The sequence below is a fragment of the Pinus tabuliformis genome, chromosome 3_2 (assembly GCF_031772625.1).
Source record: "Pinus tabuliformis cultivar Carrire ecotype Pingquan chromosome 3_2, CPIR1, whole genome shotgun sequence".
Taxonomy (NCBI): Eukaryota; Viridiplantae; Streptophyta; class Pinopsida; order Pinales; family Pinaceae; genus Pinus; species Pinus tabuliformis.
Genome location: NC_142302.1, coordinates 1,033,927,477 through 1,033,943,321, shown reverse-complemented (window position 1 = coordinate 1,033,943,321; position 15,845 = coordinate 1,033,927,477).

Sequence of the window (15,845 nt, the reverse complement as noted above, 5' to 3'; positions counted from 1 at the left end):
GACCTAGTGGAGATGATGTTGTGGTTGTTGAGGAGATGGATTCCAGACATGTCGAGTTGGTTGGAGATGTTGTTGTTGTAGGAGGATTAGATTGTTGCTATGGGTGTTGATGTTATGTTGTAGCTTGGATATGTTGCTACTGTAGGTGGTTGGAGTGCTTCTCTAGATGTTGCATATGTCTCTACATGTCTTGGAGACATTGCATATGCTGCTGCATGTGTGAGATGTGGTTGGTTGTGTTGGAGGTGCTTCTACCAGTCATGGAGGCAATTGTATTCCTTGATGTTGTTGTTGCAGGAGTTGGGGATACTGCTACAGGTGATGGAGATTCTACTACAGATATTGGAGGTGTTAGAGATGTTGTGGTTGCTACTTGAGGAGTTGGAGGTGTTGGTCTTGGTGCTAAAGTTTGCAGAATAGGTCTAGCATGTACCTGAGTTGTTCTTAGCCTATTTCATTAGTTGCAGACATGTTGTAGAGGCTTGGAGGAGTGTTCATGTGCTAGAGAGGATGATGGAACATGTGGCAGTGGTTCAGAGCTGAGAGGTTGATGATTTTACTGAGCTTTAGCCCTAGTCGCATGCACAAAGGCCTACGGGAGAGGTTCTAGGCTCCAATCACTTGCAAGATAGGCTCAAGGGAGCATTTATAGCTCCAGTCACTTAGAGGACAACGCTAAGGGAGTGACCAGGGATTTGCACGAGAATTTCTCCACATTCCTCGCATTATTGAGCTAATTTTTGTGTTTTGGCGACATCCTTGATCAGAACTTTTTGGTTTATGGTCGGAAACGTTCATGGGACCTCCAGAAGTTGATTAAAATTGAAAAGATAAAAAAGTATAATCGAGTTAGTGGTTGATTGAGTCAATGAGATGAATTTGGATCTAATATAGCTTATGAACAGAGTTGTGAAGCCCAGTTGTTCTGAGTAATTATTGAGTTGAGCACTTGGGTTCATCTTATTATTGAAGATAGCTTATTGTTAGTATGGTTGATTGTCTAGTTGTTGTGTGGAGTGAGTGAGAGATTGGAGAAGAGCCTACAAGCTCCATTTATTGTCTAGTGCAAAATTTATTAAGCAGTTTGCAGTTGTAGTAGTAGTGAGATGAAGTATGTTTCAGCCATGATTTTGTGGATTGAGTGAGAAGATGCAGTGAGGATTTGGGTAGAGTTTGAGGAGGATTTTTTCCAGCTTGTGTGGAGTTTTTGATGGAAACTAGAGCTACAAATTTGATATTTGATTGAGCTTTGATGCTCGATTACTGCAGTGCTCATGTTGAGCAAGTTTTCATAGTCCAGTTTGAAAATATATGAAACGAGGCTCTCGTGAAGGAAATGAAGGCATGGAGGCTTTAAGTATACAATGATTGGAGGATTCTATAGATGGAAGAGATTTATCCATCCAATGGTGGTTGGATAGTTCGGCTGAAGCTAGGTGAGGCTCATTGGTCATGGTGGCAACCAACATATCAAAGTCTGTAGAGTCGTTTTGTTAGTTCAGGAGTAACTAGGTGAGGATCAACTGATTGTGGGAGCCTTCAACGTATGGTAGTCTAAATATCCGAGAGAGAAAAAATTTCCTATTTGATAGTGCCAGCATACTGTGAAAGAAGTTGAGTCTTCCGGCTCATAGGAATGAGCTTATCCATGCATAATTTTTTCAACACTTAATAAAAGAATTGAGCAACGTAGCAGAAACAAGGTGGTTTTTTTCCCAGGGAATGGTTTTCCACCAGAAACACATGTGTCCTATGTGTTGATTATTTTTATGGTTGCATTTTTAAATTGATGACCTGATCTATGGTTTCTTATTTCAGTACATGAATGGTAAAAATATTAATAATTGGTGAAAAATTTTAGAAGTGCCACACTACTGATTCAACCCCCCCCCCCCCAACTTAGTAGTGATCTAGTTTCCAACATTCCACCAGATATCTTTTTTTCCTATGTGTATGCCTGATATGATGTCTATGTTGATTGTTTAATGTGGTTTATATGATCAAATCTACTAACAATATGTTGTGTAATGTTTGATTAATTAATTTGCGAAAATATTTTAAATTTGTATATTTTCTATCACTACCCATTCACCCCCTCCTCTCAATAGTGATCTGATTCTAACAATTGGTATTAGAGTAGGTGTTTTCTGTTGCAACTCAATTGCTGAAAGGTGGATCTGGTGAGTGCTTTGATGCTTAGTCCAAAAAAATTCAAGAATGGAGAGAGAAGGTGAAATTCCAGTTATCTGCACTTGGATCTGAAGTCTGGAATGCAGTGATGAATGCATATGAAGGAGAAACCCCTACAAAACAAGTTCAACAATGGATTTCCCAAGCCAAGTTTGCAATTTATAACAATATTCATAATTTGGATCTTGAGAAAGTCATGGATCTCAAGTCTGTAAAGGAGATTTGGGAAAGTTGTAGGCCTTGTATGAAGGAGACACCAATAGCAATGGTGGAGAAAAGAAAAAGAAAAGGAAGAAGAAGAAAAGGCCCCTCACAAGGAAATTGATCATCAATATGAGATATGCTCTCCCAACATCAAAGTGGTAGTTTTTTAAGAAGAGAGATCAGTTGGAGATAAAGCTAAACTTAGCTATGTATTAGCTGAAACATAAAAACTCTCAGTGAAAAATAGAGATTTGAAAAATATTCTATAAATACTTGAAGAAATATAGAAATATTTTAAGGAAGGAATTATTAGTTTGAAAACCTAAATAAAAGAAGGAAGGAGGATTGAAGAAGGAAAGAGCACACAATTTAAATAAAAGGAAAATGAATGTGAAAGATTAGAAACTGAGGTGTTTTCAATGAGAAACGATTTACAGAAGAAGACAATCATAGGGAAGGAGAATCTAGTTCTAAGGAAACATCCAAAAGGACTTTCAAGGAAAACGACTCCAACAAGAAATGAGGCCAAAAATTGAATCAACAACCAAGAAGAGAGTCAAGAAAATAATTCTCAACTAGAAGATCTTTCACTTCATCATTGGAGGATATCAAGTGCCTCACTTGCTAAATTTTTGGACATATAGTAGCTGATCATAAAAATAGAATAATCAATTTTTATCAGCAGAATAGAAAGTTGAAGTTGGAGTAAAAAAGAAAGATTTCTCAACCTAGCAATCAAGGAATATCATCATTAGTCATTAGGTATAAAAATTCCTTTTATGGTTATTATTACTTATGCAGTGTTTTTTGGCACAAGGTTGTTGAATGCATGACCTATGCAAATAAGAAAAAGAATAGAATGAAGATCAAAAAAATATCTAAGCCTTTTCCACCATTTCTTTGTCACATAAGATGTTTTACATGTGACAATCTTGGCCATATGGCCAAATATTGCAAGTTTCCCAATTTATTTCTGTGATCTAATAAAAAAGAGAAGCTTAATGAAAGAAGATAAAAAAGAAACTCTAGAAGAGATTCTCATACAAGAAAGTAAAATATTAGGGTTTGGAAGAGGAAGGAGCACCAAGAGACCTCAATAAATAATTTAGGCCAATTTGGTCTTAGGGGGAATATGTAACAGAAAGTGCATGAGTTCCAGGGGGCTCCTTGATACTTGAAGTGAAGCCTCAATCATTGTTTCAATGCTCCTTTCTGACCCTGTGAGAAAGTGTGCGGAGACATGATCTGATTTAAAAGTGTTTCAATAAATGGATCTAGTCCAAATCCTCCAGCTAGGTGTAATGGAGCTAGATTAATATGTTGTTGATTTAATATGTGAATTTTGAGAAATTGTGCGATGACAGAGAGGTAGAGTGCCATGCTAGTGTGTTGTACCTGCATTACAATTAGAGTAAGCAATGATTAGCTGTTTGAAGAAAAAAATGACACAGAATGTGTATGCATTGAACAAGTCCATGGATTGGTTTTGAATGTTATTGTTGAGCAATTCATTTCAAAATTTACTATGCCAAGGTTTATAGGGAGTGTGCATTCATGTTGGATTCTTAAATTCATTGAATTGGTTCAAAGATGTACATAGTTTTTCTTATCCAGATCCAACAAACATTTTTTCAACTCTAAAAGATTTCACCTGTTGGCCAATTTCTATTGAGGAGAAATTTGGTCATATAGAAACAAGGAAGATGTGATGGGAAGTTAACTTGACATTTGTTATGTATTTCATTTTTATCTAACCTAGAGAGATCAAAGGTAATTGAGAGGGATTCATGTTTGATATAGTATTGTCATGCTGTGAAAATCATCCAATGAATTGATTTGGTCTCAAGGGCATAGTGGAAAATAATAAAAGTTTGAATTGGTATTTTTGACACTCGATCTTGTTCAAAATGGTGATTAGTTTATGTTATCTTGACTAGATCCAATTTCAAGTTGGTGCAACAATGTAGTGGATTGTATTATCTATTTAATCTTATCATAATTGAACATGTTAATTATCTAGTTGTTATTCCATGAATATTTGTTTTGATCTAGATGTTATGGTTGAGTTGTCACCAAAAGAGAGTGGAACACCTTAATATCGACATGGTCATGATAGTGTTGGTTGTTGGATGCACATGGATCTAGTCTTGATCTAGTTAAGGAGTGAAAAACTTTCAATGTTTGATTTGGTCCTTCATATAGTGGATTGATTAGGCCTTGTTGATTTAGTCACACATTCACTAGATTTGATCACCAAATCATTATGAATGTCATGAACACATTAAATTTTTAGTAATGGTTGACCGAGTGTGATAATTAGTCGTTGATGGGGTTTAAATTGATCCTTTGAGAAAATCAATTTTAAACAATGGTGTTATGTATCGATTAGAGGGTTGGAAACTGAAAGTATTCCCTGTAGAATGCACATGGACAGAGAATGTGCTTTTTGATGTTGCATAATGTGTGACTAAATATGGTGCGATGGTAGTGAGATCATTGCTAGACGTTGTGCACATGTAAAGTATGTTTGGAGAGTGTATGAAAGAGGTTAGAGTGCACATGACAAAGAGTTTTGTTGGCCTGGATCAGCCACTCGGTAGCTATACATTGTCGAAGCCAACATTGTCACTATATACACAAGTAGAAAACCCTTCTAATTAATTAGCCTCGGGTTCTACATATATCAACACGGGATGGTGATTGTATTGGAGTTGTAAGAACTCTCTAATTTTTTTTAGGTTAAATTAGTAGATAATGGCGTTTACTCAACATAGATTCCACACAAAAAGTCCCAACATACTTAGGGTAGGTTTTGTGTTCGTTTTTTTTTCACAACCATTTTTGTAGGGGTTTGCATCACCTCTTGCAATGACCTCTACAAAGATCAAGCCAGTTTCATAGATTGGCATCAACAATACATAGGAAACGTAAAGCATGCAATTTTGTATTGAGAGTATGTATGTTTCTATTGTCATAAGGAGAGTAGTGTTGCATGAATTAGAATAGTATGTTGTTGTGTGCTGAGTTGTTTGGTGTGAGAGCTTGATAGTATTTCCATTTTGAGTTGTTGCAAGGGTCAAGAGTGCAAGGAGATGTGATTATCACGTGCACATGATGTCTTATATCCACTATGATGCTAAAGCCATGTATTGTTGAGAGTGAGAGACAACATGTGTTGCTAAGGATTAATGGTATCATAAAGCCATGTAATGTTCATATGTTGCTATCAAAGTTTAGATGGCACCAAAGTTTTGGATTTCCCCGGTCAGATAGGTGTATTGAGATATATGGTAAAAGTTTACCATGTATCTCATAATAATAATAATAATAATATTTAACTATTATATTAAAAAATATTTATTTATTTTCAATTAGTAAAATTAGTAATCGAAGAATTCTCTTATTTAATTAACATAAATTCAAGTTCATCTTTTACCATTAAAATTATTAAATACATTAAATTGCTTCTAACATAAATACGATTAAATTAAAGAATTAAAAAAGAACCATAATATTTTATATAACACATTTATATATATATATATATATATATATATATATATATATATATATATATATATATATATATATATATATATATATATATATAAGAGGTATAACATTGACCACGTTCACAACATAAACATGTAACGACGAAACTTACATTTGTTTAACCAAATTTCTCATTCATTTTATATTTATGCAAGTTATGTATAACATGTGAATTATCATTAATCTCCTCGACAACCTTGGGGTTAGGCCTTGCTAGTTTGGCTGATGGGTATATCCCTTCAGGTTGATCTGCTTGGATTTTCCCGTGGAAAAAAACATCTAAATTATCATTCATGTTATTCCTCTATAAGTTGATATTTTATTTTGTTACTTTTCTTATATAAAGAATTTCACCAATTTTTAAAAAGATTAAGTGAAATGCATTAGATATGTTTTGATATAAATCTTAATAAATTATTTTTTTAATGGTTTTTAAAATTTTCTTTTAATAATAATTTTTTTTTTATTATTCATTTAAAAATGATTAAAATATTTAATAAATAAATAAAGTGATGTTACTAATTATTTTTGTTGATGACAAAGTTGTTTAGTTACCATTGATGTCAATATTCATATATTTTTTGGGGTGTATCATGATTGCAGGTGTGTTTCTATTGTTGTAGATGACTAGGACTCTGTATTCTAGTGTGATAATGTTGTATTAAGGATATGTTATAGATTTGGGTGAAAATTATTGAGAAAATAAAACCACGGGAAATTACCAAGGGTTTTTCCCATGGTATTTGGTGTGAGGGCTTGTTTGATGTGGTCATCAAGAGAAATAGTGTGTAATTAATGATTTGATTTAGTTTATCTTGATGAGGGAGAAATTTAGATAAATATGATATGCCAGTGTTGGAGTTTTAATCTAAGCGGATGGTGGTGGCCACCCACCTATTCCACTTGGACCCCCACCATTATTTCTTTCAGTTTCCTTAATTGTAGCATAATTTACTATTATTGGCAGTTTTTTAGGCCCTGAACTTCCAGAGCCATTTTGAGGTCCTAAACAACATTTTTTTTTTTAATGGGAAAACCTGTAGCCTATTATAGGGGTTTGTAGTCGAAATTTGTATTCCTCGGATAATTATTTCTAACAAGGTATCGTACACATAAAACAGAGATCATATGCCAAAGTTACGACCCCAGGAAGTTGATGTACCAATTTACCCCAACGAGGCCCACAGACTTTTGGCGCTTCATCTCCTGGCGTTAAGTTTTTGGATGTTTAGGGTTTTCCATTATTTCTCAATAATAAATAGGCCTTTCAGACTCATTGTAAAAGTGTTAAGAAGGCATGTAACTGCCACATATCTTCTCAGAGATAAATTACCATTATCTGAGCTAGTTTATTTCCATTTTTCATGTAAACAATTTTTAGTAATTTGTTATTAATGAATTGAAGTTCTATTTTTGTTGTATCTCTGTGTTTCTGTTTATATCTATATTTCATTTCGTTCCTTCAAAAATTTGGATCAGTGGTATCAGAGTAGTTTTCTCTTTCTTTGTTTTTCTATGCATGTCCCCAACGAGACCGGGGTATAAGGAGTTGGGACTTGAATTGGTTGAGCCTTTAAAAGCTCATCCCCACTAACATGGAAGACCTCCCATGGTGGAATAAAATAAGGACAAGGGAGCAAGAGATCCTATCAAACTTCTACTCGAAGAATCCCTTAGGTGGCAATGGAACAAGATGATGGACAATTTTTCCCAGATTCTTCGGTGGATGCCCACTGACGAGGCATCTTCATCCAATGGTCACTTCGTAGGTGCCACCCCCTTCAAGGTACAATTGAAATTTGATATCCCTATATTCAAAGGTCAAATAGATGCAAATGTTGTAGATAAATAGTTGAATCTGTTGGAAGATTATTTTTCAGCCCATAGTTTCTCCGATGGGGAGAAGATTAATTTTGCATTTCTTAAGGCTACCCCCTATGTCAAGGATTGGTGGGAAACTTACTATGAGAAAAGGGCCAATGAACCCTTTCTGTTTATAGCCCCCGCCCTCTTAGAACACTTTTTGAGACGCTTCCAAGGAGCAATATTACCCTGTGGGGAGCTATGAGGACAAGTACATACAATGGACCACACTGCGATAGCAAAGGGACCAAGATGTGCATGAGCCCACAAATGTTTTCCATACTCTATGCAAAAATTTGGGTATCAAAGAATCTGAGCGACATTTGGTGCTAAAGTACCGTGGTTGTCTGCATAAATACATTCAAGAATAAATGGAGTTCTTGGAAATCTCCTCGCTTGGTGTAACATACTAATATGCTGCTAATATTAAACAAAAATTTAAACAAAAGAAGCGCGACTTTGGATCTCTGAATCAGAAGTAGGACAAGAGGCCCCCAAACCATAGAACAAAGGAAAAATCCAAGGTGGAGCGATCCAGGACAACCCATAAAAGATGCAAACAAATATTGGTACTACAAAGACAAAAAAGGACACATGAAAGTGGTTTGAGTTCCACAAGAACCCCACTCACAATGCAAATGAGTGTCGCGCCAAACAATTATTGGTGGTCAAGCTAAAAGCTTCAAAGTCTGATGCATGTTTTGATGATGATATAGAACCTAACAAGGGGAGTGACAAGGGGAAGAAGATTATTGATGTAGAACCTAGTGCCACCATTGCCACCACCAAGATCCAAAAGATTGAGCTTGAATATCTAGAGGAGAGGGAGCGTCTCTTCCACTCACAAATGTGGGTGAAGGGTTCTCCGCTATAGTTCATTATCGATAGCGGCGTCCAAAATATCCTAATTTCGACTACGTTCGTGGAGCTGTTGGGCCTACCGACCACACCACACCCACAACCGTACACCAACGGGTGGCTTCACCAAGGACGAGACCTTCGTGTCAGCCAACAATGTCGCGTTCCCTACAACATCAAGCCCTTCACAAATGAGATATTTTGTGATGTTGCTCCTCTTGAAGTTTGTGATGTATTAGTAGGCCAACCATACTTGTGGAAGTGTCATGTTGTGTATGAGTCTAGGCCTTGCACTATTACTATTAGTTTGGGAAATACGTTATACAAGATACCAGAGGAAAACCTACCTATTGCCATCTATTTGATCTTTGCTAAGAAATGTAGTAAAATCATCTCCAAGACTGAGAAAATCGTGGCCACATCCATGGCCCTGGGAAAAGTTTATCCATGCAGTAGAAGAAAGTGGATAAGTTCATGGAAGAATACAGGGACATCTTCTCCGTACCCAGAGGGGTGCCCTTACTATGTCAGGTCAAGCATTCAATCGATCAGATCCCTTGATCACCTCTACCCAATGGGACAATATACCACCGCTCCATTCTATAAAATGAAGAGATCAAGCTGTATATCCAAGAGTTGCTGCTAAAAGGGAACATCCGACCAAGTTCTTTAACTTGTAGGAGCCTGATTTTACTTATATAGAAGAAGGATGGGACCTAGAGGCTCTGCATTGATTATCAGGCACTGAACAAAATCACTACTAGGAACATGTATCCAATCCCACAGATTAATGACCTTCTTGACTAGCTCAAGCGGGTCAAGTATTTCAGCAAGATCAATAAGAAGTTTGGCTATCACCAATTTCTAATAAAGCCCACAAATGTATGGAATACCACCTTCAAATTCAAGGAGGGCCTTTTTGAATGGTTGGTCATGCCTTTCGGATTGACAAATGTACCTACAAATTTTATGAGGCTAATGGATGACATATTACGAGCCTTCACCAACTCGTTTGTGGTTTTATATCTAGACAACATTCTTATTTTCAAATAGAGTTGGGAAGAGCATTTGTAACACATTCGACATGTCCTTCAAACCCGACGACAACACAAACTATGTGCCAACCTAGAGAAATGCATATTTGCCATGATCTAGGTTCAATATCTAGGTTAAATCATAGATGAGAAAGGCATGCATGTGGATCTGGCTAAGATCCAATTCATTCGAGATTGGCCAACCCCAGCCACTCTAATAGTGCTTTGCATATTTTTGGGCATTGCCAATTTTTATTGGAGGTTCATGTTGGGATTCTCCCATCTCACTAGGCCTTTGAGTCAGGTTACTAAGGGTGAAGAAAAAGAAAAAATTTCCTCGTCTAAGTCCCAACATAAGGCGTTTTTTGAGCTAAAGCATTGCCTATGCTCTACACCTATACTCACATTGCGAAACCTGCAACAACCATTTGAAATCGAGACAGACACCACTGACTATGCTATTGGTGAAGTTCTCACCCAATAAGGAAATTTGATGGCCTATCAAAGTGAGACACTTTTCGATACAATTCAAAAGTACCCCACCTATGATAAAGATATGTATTCTATCATGCAGGCTTGCCAAAAATGGAAACATTACATTCTAGGGAAGGATATGATCATCCACACATATCATCGAACTTTTCAGTTTATACAAACACAAGGAAAGTTGTAGAATGATTTCCATCAAAAGTGGTCAAGATATATGCAAAAATTCCACTTGAACATTAAGTAAATAAGGGAAACACCAATCATGTTGTATATTGCCTAATTTGGCCCCCAGTTGCGGAACTAACTATTTCTCTCCATGAGATGTCTCGATGGCCACAACTGTACAAGAACGATCCAAAGTTTTCCAGCTTTTACTGGATGCTAGTGGATGGAAAAAAAGTTTCAAATTTCCACCTCCAAGATCCATTATTATGCTACCTGGGTCACCTTTATGTTCCTTCAAGTGAGTGTACAAGAAGAAAAATGAAGACATTGTTGCACTGAAGAAGCAACTGAAGTTGCCTCCTTCTGAACATCCACAGACCAAGGAGGTTCTAGAAAGCCAAAGCTAGAAAGATGAAATGATGGACCTCATTCTTCAACTGAATGCTCAATTGAAAGAAATGGAGAATGAATTGGACAATTTAATACAGCTGAAATAGGCCAACATTGAGACAGCTACTACTACTATTATTCCTATAGTTACTACAGCAGTTCCTTCTACTTTGGCAGCTTCATTGGCCCCAACAGCTCCACTAGCTACAACACTTCCAACTGCATCAGCAACTACATCAGCAACAGGTTCAACAACAACAGCAGCTCATCCTAGTGATGAAGCAGCTAAACTGGTCAAAGCCATGGAGGATATGTCCATCCAGACCACTGAAATAAATAGACTTAAGGAACAAATGAAAAGTCTAGAGGATGAGAAGAAACTGGCTTATGCATAAGAATGAAGTTCAGAAGACAAATAGGTTGAATGAAAAGATAGAAAGCTGGAGAAAGAATTAACACTAAAAGAGCCACTAGCCCAAGCAAAACATCTTTTATGGGCCAATATCATTGACTCAGTCAATGATATTTGGCCATCTTTACAGGTAATATTTGAACAAAATGACTTGGTCAAAGAGGCTGGTGAGGCAATTCAAATATTTAGGGCCGAACTTGGAAATATGCTAGAAGAAGCCTCAAGAATAATCCAGTTCCTTAACTCAAAGAATAAATATGAATTGCAGGAACTTGGAATAGTTGACAGAACTGGGACCATACTAGAGGTTAAAAAGGTAATCACCAAGAGAAACCTGATGACACAACTTGAGGACAAGTGCCAAACAATGGAGCTGGCAATAGGAAGGTTCATGGTGAAATTTGATTCTTTGAGGTAGGAAGGTCTACCTAATCCACTAGTAATTAATGAAAAGTTAATGCCACATGAAGACTATGATAATAGAATCAGAGAAGTGGCAAAGGAACAAGCCAGCAGTTCCTCCATGAAAGGGATGCCTATAGGAAAATTCCTTTACTAGGCTTTTGAGAACCTCTTTTACCTCCAGCATGAGGTAAAACATCTTTTTGTAAACAAGCCCACCTTTGCAAAATACACAGAAGCTGATGAAGTCTACAGAAGAATGGTAAATATTAAGTTACCAGATATAGAGACTTGGGAAAAGTTAAACGATTTACTGTAAAAATCAAGGTAAACAGTGAATACAAAGCAGTCAAAGTAAAACAGCAGATCAGCTAAGTCAAAGAGTATCAGATGAAAGAGTATCAGTCAAAAGCCAAGAGTAAAAGGACAGTCACCGTAGAGCAATAGCCAAAGAGAGAAAGCAACAAAAGATCAAAACAACAAACAACAAATCAGTAAAAGAAGGGACAACTAGCCTTTTAATTTCCTAGGTGTCTCTATCTTCTTGCATGAAGATATTTATTTTCCTTGAATAATTCCTAAAATAGTTTAGGATATTTTCTAACTATTTTTTGTATAAATACTTCATAATTCGAAGTATAGAGGTGTGGATTGCTGAACATTTCTATAGTTACATTGATCTAAAAACTTGAGGGTTTATTGTAAAAAATTTCAAGTCAGCAGACTAGACTGAGTAATAAAGGCATTGCATTACAGGATTCATGTGTTGGGCCACTTCAGTGAAGTATCTTTCATTTGTCAAATTGTTGTTTTCTTAAGTATTTCACAAACATACATGTTTTTTCAAATTTGAATGAAATAACTGGAATTTTACTTCAGAATTTGTTTAAGTACACTCTGCCTTGAACAATTATTCATTTTTATGTTTTCTTCTGATATCCAGAGTAGGGAATTCTTCATTGCTCCCTAGTTTCGATTGAACTCTTTCATTTCCTTCATTATCCGGTTTGAGGAATCCTTGACCGCCCCTTAACCCCGATTGAAAAACCACTTCACCATCTAGCCTAAAAGATCTGAATTTACTCAGCTACCTTGCCCTGTGAACACTATCTTTAGAACTTTGATTCAGTCCTGTTTTCTTGACATTTGGACTCCATGGCCCAATGGTAAAAAGACACTTATCTATCCATCTGAATCAGTGATTCCACCACCAAATCAAATCAAAAACCAACCAAGCCTTAAATAACTAGCCTAAAATCAATTGACTCAACAATGTTAAATCATAAAGAGAGAGCCCTTTTTGAGCATTAAGAAGGCTAGATCCTGATCTCAAAAGTAGGTTTGTGGTTACCTCTATTATTTCTTTCATGACAACCCTAGGGAAATTTTAGTGTGATAACAGAACCGATGCTCTTTCAGTAGTGTAAGAACTTTATCCAGATGTTGTAAGTGCTCCTTCCAAGTTTTACTGTAAATTAAAATATCATCAAAGAATACTAATACAAACTTCCTAAGATATGGACGAAACAATTAGTTCATAGTGGCTTGGAACGTTGCTGGTGCATTGGTTAACCCAAATGGCATTACTTTAAATTCATAGTGACCTTCGTGTGTTCGGAATGTCATTTTTGGTATGTCTTCCAACTTGATTCTGATTTGGTAATAGCCTGACCTTAAGTCCAATTTTGAGAAGTATTTTGTGCCATGTAGTTCATCCAACATTTCATTGATAAAGGGAATTGGGAATTTGTTTTTAATCATTATTTTGTTTAATCCTCTATAGTCAATGCATAACCTGAATGAACCATCCTCCTTCCTTACCAATACCAATGGAGCAGCATACATACTTTTACTTTTCGAGATGATCCCACACTTTAAAAGGTCTTGGATTAGTCTCTCAATTTCCATCTTTTGGTGATGTGGATATCGATACGGCTTGATGTTGATGGGGTCTGACCCTGCTTTGACTAGAAACCAATTTTTTTTAAAACCCTAGTTGAAAGAAGGAAAGCAATTTTTTTTTGAAAGAAGGAACCCTAGTAGGAGGATTTGTAGGAAGAAATGGAAAAAATGACGAATGTTAAGTTTGAGGTGGAGAAGTTCACTGGCAAAAACAATTTTTCATTATGGAAACTGAAAGTTAGGGATTTGCTGGTGCAACAAGGGTTGCACAAAGCATTAGATGGGGTTAAAAAGAAACTTGTTGGCATGACAAATTTGGATTGGGAGGACTTGGATGCCCGAGCTCTCAACATCATCAGGTTGTACTTGGAAGATGAAGTTCTCTTCAACATTGTTGAAGAAACCTCAACAACAGGTTTATGGGGAAACTGGAAACATTGTATATGACCAAATCGTTAACCAACTTAATTTATTTGAAGAGGAAATTGTATAGCCTTCAGATGAAGGAGGGTACTAAAATTGTTGAACACTTAAATGTTGTTAATACACTTATTTTCCAGTTATCAAATATGGAAGTTAAATTTCAGGAAAAAGACAACTCTATTACCTTGTTTTGTTCCTTGCCCAAGTCTTGGGATCACTTTGTAACTTCTATCAGTTTGAGAACAACCAAATTCTTGGAATTTGATTCAGTTGTGTGAGCTCTGTTATTTGAAGAAGTACAGAGAAATTCCAACATTGAAACTTCTACACCAAAAGCCATGGTAGCCAGAGGTCGGTCAAAGGAAAGAGGGGAGAAAGAAAAGAGTTCTTCCAGATCAAAATCAAAGGGCAAAAAGTGTAAAGCTAAATGCTGGTACTGCAACAAAATAGGACACCTCAAGAAAGACTGTTGGAAACGAAAGAAGTCTGAAAACTCAAAGAAAGAAGCAAATCAAGTTGAGTCAGGTATGATTGATGAAGTTTTATCTGCTGAATTGGGTATGACAGATGAAGCTTTACCTGTTTGCAATGTCTCTCAGAATTATGAAAATTGGTTGTTAGATTCTAGTGCTTCTCATCACATGAGTCCGCACAGAAATTGGTTCACTTCATATGAAGTTGTGAATGGTAGTTATGTGTTTATGGGTAATATTGTATCTTGTAAGGCTGTTGGGATGGGAAATATCAAAATTAAAATGTATGATGATACAATTAGAACATTAACTGATGTTAGACATGTACCTGAGTTGAGGAAAATTTTGATTTCTTTGGGAGTGTTGGACTCGGAAGGTAATAAGTTTACAAGTCAAAATGGAGTGCTAAAAGTTTCAAAGGTGCTCTGGTTGTTATGAAGGCAAAGAAGATCAGAAACCTTTACAGACTCAAAGGAAGTACTCAGGTCAATGAGGAAACTACTGTATCTAAGAAGACATAAGAATACTCGCCTATGCATCAACGACTGGGTCACATGAGTGAGAAGGGTCTTCAAGTACTGATGAATCACAACTTTCTTCCTGATTTGAAATCCTTGAGGTTGGATTTTGTAAACATTGTGTATATGGTAAACAATGTAAATAAATTTGAAACTGGAAGTCATAATAGTAAAGAAATTTTGGACTATATTCATTTTGATCTTTGGGAACCATCTCCTACTGTATCTTATGGAGGTGCATTATAATTCTTAACATTTAGCGATGATTTCTCCCAGAAAGTTTGGGTCTATATGTTGAAAATAAAAGTTGATTTATTTAATGTTTTTAAACAATTTAAAGCTATGGTGGAAAAGAAGATAGGAAAATCAATTAAATGTTTAAGAACTGACAATGGCGGTGAATTTACTTCCTTAGAATTTGAACAATACTGTAAAGATGAAGGGATTGTTAGACATAAAACTATTGTTTATACTCAACAAAATGGCGTTGCTGAATGTATGAATTAGAATCTTATGGAAAGATCCAGAAGCATGATCAGTAATGTTAACCTGCAAAAGGAGTTGTGGCCAGAAGCAGTATTTACTGCTTGTTATTAGTAAACAGATCACCTTCAGTTGCTGTTAATTGTAAAATTCCTGAAGAAGTATGGTCGGGTCAGTCTTGTGATTATTCAAATTTAAGGATTTTTGGTTGTGATGCCTATGCTCTTGTTCCAAAGAATCAACGTTTAAAGTTAGATCCAAAAGAAAAATGTTATGTCTTTGTTGGGTATGACTATGCGGTGAAAGGATACAGGTTGTGGGATCCTTCTTCGTGGAACATAGTTATTAGTAGAGATGTAACATTTGTTGAATCTTCTCTTATAAAATTAGATGTTGAAAAAGTTGAATAGGAATAGGTATCACCGAATCAACAAATTCATTTGGAGGATAAACCCTTCCAGAAAGTCAAAAGGAAGTAGAGACTTTT